The sequence below is a fragment of the Dreissena polymorpha genome, chromosome 8 (genome assembly GCF_020536995.1).
Source record: "Dreissena polymorpha isolate Duluth1 chromosome 8, UMN_Dpol_1.0, whole genome shotgun sequence".
Classification (NCBI taxonomy): Eukaryota; Metazoa; Mollusca; class Bivalvia; order Myida; family Dreissenidae; genus Dreissena; species Dreissena polymorpha.
The window spans coordinates 8,066,832-8,070,742 of NC_068362.1; positions in this window are offsets into that span (position 1 = coordinate 8,066,832).

Below are 3,911 nucleotides of genomic sequence, written 5' to 3' on the forward strand. Positions count from 1 at the left end.
ATGTCATTCAATGGTCTGATAGCAGTGAACATTGTTACTGTAATTGGACTATTGGGTCACGTGAATATTGAATATACAGTGAAACCTAGATACAAAAACCGCATGTGGGACTTTTTAAAAGTGGTCTAAACAGCAAGGTAGTCTTAATTGCTGAGTTTCCATGATGGACTGATACTACAAATCGTTAATATTCAATGAATATTAATCCATTTGCATGAACTTTAGCATAGCTTAAACAGGAAAGTTTATCATAACGAACAATTTATAAAGTGAGCGTACATTTTTCAATGGCTAATGCTGGTACAAAAAGTCACTGATTCAGCTGACACAACAATACATCAGTAGAAAATAATTAAACAAAATGGGAACAACTTTTATGAACAAGTTTTGTTGTCACAATATTGTTAATAGGTTTTCAGCTGCATACAAAATGTATAAAACGGATAAATGTTCAACTATAAAAAAGCGAATAGAGCCGATTAAATTATGTTTTGGAGGAACGCAACAAAATAAAAATTGACACAACTCCTTCTTTCCAATACTCAATAAACGGCCCACTGCCCATGGCATTTCCCAATTACTCGTGTTGATTTAATCAATCTTTTCTTTTAAAAACAACTCATTAAGTGTTTGCTTAACCGATTTGAATAACAGTATGGCATACAGGCCATTTTTATATCAATCATCAACAAAACAATCTTACACAATAATCCTAACTGTTATATTATTGGCCGTCTTTAATCTTTAAAGTGTGTACCAAACAATAACCAATTGACACATACATTGTTCGATCATTTTAATTAATTTTCAATCAAAAATTAAGGGTTCACAACAAAATCCAGGGCCGAAAAATCTTACACCTCACAGTAAATGCAATACTGTTGTTGTTAATTGGGTCACAATGATGTCGTACACAATTCCTATTGAACCACAACCCCAAATTTAGTAAGGTGTGAAAGTAACTAGTTGCTTGGTAGGTGTCAATTAAGATAAAAGTTTTGATTGGTACTGATTAAAGTGGTCATAATAGATGTTAGCGGGTTGGTTAAATAAGTGAGTGTATCAACCATTCAAATATAGAAGGAACAATTTGGGATTTAAAATGGTTGTCAACATAGCCAGTTGGTCGTTATGAAGGGTGGTCCTTTAGAGAGTTTGTACTGTATTATCTGTCAAACTTTGGCAAGGAAGATACAAAGTTGACGTTTAGATAATGTTAAACAGATTGATGAGCAAGACCAAATGGATTGAGCTTTAGTGTATATTGATACATGGACTGAAATTTATGTTTAAGTGAAGGAGATTTAATGTCTAACACAGATTAAAATTAATTTTGCATAAGCAAAGAACTGTTTTTAACTGTTATGCTAAGTAATTTAAATACAAAGTGTTATCTTACCTATGAAAAACTTATGCCATTTGGAACAAATGTACCCAATATAGGACATCATACAAGTTTACACACATATGAACTGAACAGTATTAATATTTGATTTTCTTTGTTATCATTTTGTGTATATTAAGATAAATGAAAGATGTTTAGAAATTATGTTTGAGACACATTAAATGACAACATATCTGTGGGATGCAATATTTAATACATTTGAAAGAGCCAGTCTAGCTAATGTATTAAAAAAATACTTACAATAATTCAGACAATGTATAACAATTAAATAATTCAGACAATGTATAACAATTAAAAGCAGACAAAGACTGACCATAATTATTTGGCTAGCAGAAATGTCATTTTTTCCAAGAGATTGGCTAAAGTTACAACTTGACATTTTCTTACCATTACCACTTTTACCTTTTATCTAATTATTTAATGATTCTAGAAGTAACAAGAGGGCCATCAGGCCCTAAGGCGCTCACCTGAAAGCCAAAGGAACTAGACTATTCTGAAAAAAAATGCTAGCTGATTCATGAAGATTATTTTGGACCAAAAAAGTGACTTTTAACATGTTTTTTTTATATTTGACCTTGTGACCTAGTTTTTGAGCTCATATGACCCAGCTTCAATCTCTGGCAAAATGGGACAAATGTTATGACCAAGTTTCATGAAGATTGGCCAATAAATGTGGCTAATATAGTGTCAACAAGTTTTCACTAAAGCCATATTAGGACAACTGGCACCCGGGCCCCCCTGGCGGCCATGTTTTTCAACGAACCATAACCATTTTTAAACTCACTCAAGCTATTGTTAGAACAAATGTTCTGATAAATTTTCATAAAGATTGGATAATAAATGTGACTTCTAGAGTGTTAACAAGGTTTTGTAGTATTAATAGCCATTTAAGGAAAAATGCCACGCCCCCTTGCAGCCATGTTTTTTAACGGATCTCAATCATTTTTGATCTTAGCACAGATATTATTAGTTCAAATATTCTGACCAACTTTCATGAGCATTGGACCACAAATGTGACTTCTAGAGTGTTAACAAGGTTTTACCAAACAGTAAAGCCATATAAGGAAAACTGCCCCGCCCTATGGCGGCCATGTTTTTCATTCAACTGGAACCATTTTCGAACTCATCCAAGATATTATTGGGACACATGTTTTGACCAAGTTTTATAAAGATTGGACTAAAAATGTGACTTCTAGAGTGTTAACAAGGTTTTACTATAGCCATATAATGAAAACTGCCATGCCCCCTGGCGGCCATGTTTTTCAACCAACTGGAACCATTTTCAAACTCGTCCAAGATATTATTGGGACACATGTTCTGACAAAGTTTCATGAAGATGGGCCTAAAAATGTGACTTCTAGAGTGTTAACAAGGTTTTACAATAGCCATATATGGAAAACTTCCACGCCCCCTGGCGGCCATGTTTTTCAACCAACCGGAACCATTTTCGAACTCGTCCAAGATATTATTGGGTCACATGTTCTGACAAAGTTTCATGAAGATTGGACTAAAAATATGACTTAAAGAGTGTTAACAAGGTTTTACTATAGCCATATAAGGAAAACTGCCACGCCCCCCTGGCAGCCATGTTTTTCAACCAACATGAAGATTGGACAATAAATGTGACCTTTAGAGTGTTTACAAGGTAAATGTTGACAACGCACGACGGACAAAAGGCGATCACAATAGCTCACCATGAGCACGTTGTGCTCATGTGAGCTAAACACACCATCTAGTCTTTTTCTTTTACTTTTTGGGTAAAGCACACAACATATATATTTATACTGTTGAGTGTCTCTATATTTTAGCTTGATTGTTGAAAAGCCCAAAGCTTAATTAAGACACTCTACGGTCTGTTTCCTGTAAAGAACCTGTGCTTGGTGTCTTTGGAAGAAGCTGCCAAAATGAAGTATGACCCAAGACTGTCTGGTTGCTAGGGGAATACCACATCCCATGTAATAGTGCGACGGCATTGCTGTTTACCACCTAATTTGATTTTGTACCAAAGCAACCTCCAATTGGCACACACATTAACTGGCAGAAAGGTAAGATTAACATCTGAATTTAAATACAAGACATTGAGAAAACAAACATGCGATACTCACAAACTTCAAGTGTCATTTAATTTTGTGACTTTGACCTGCGCACCAAACTGAAACATAAAACCCCTGACCCTTGCAGTTAAAAGTAGAAATAATTATCAATAATTACTATACAAATTAAAAAAAATATGTTTTGATCTCTGGTGCCTGGTAAGTGTTGACCCAATGGGCATGATTTCATTTAAACATGTGTTGATCTCTGGTGCCTGGTAAGTGTTGGCCCAATGGGCATGATTTCATTTAAACATGTGTTGATCTCTAGAGCGTGGTGAGTGTTGACCCAATGGGCATGATTTCATTTAAACATGTGTAAATCTCTAGAGCGTGGTGAGTGTTGACCCAATGGGCATGATTTCATTTAAATATATGTTGATCTCTAGAGCGTGTTAAGTGTTGACCCAATG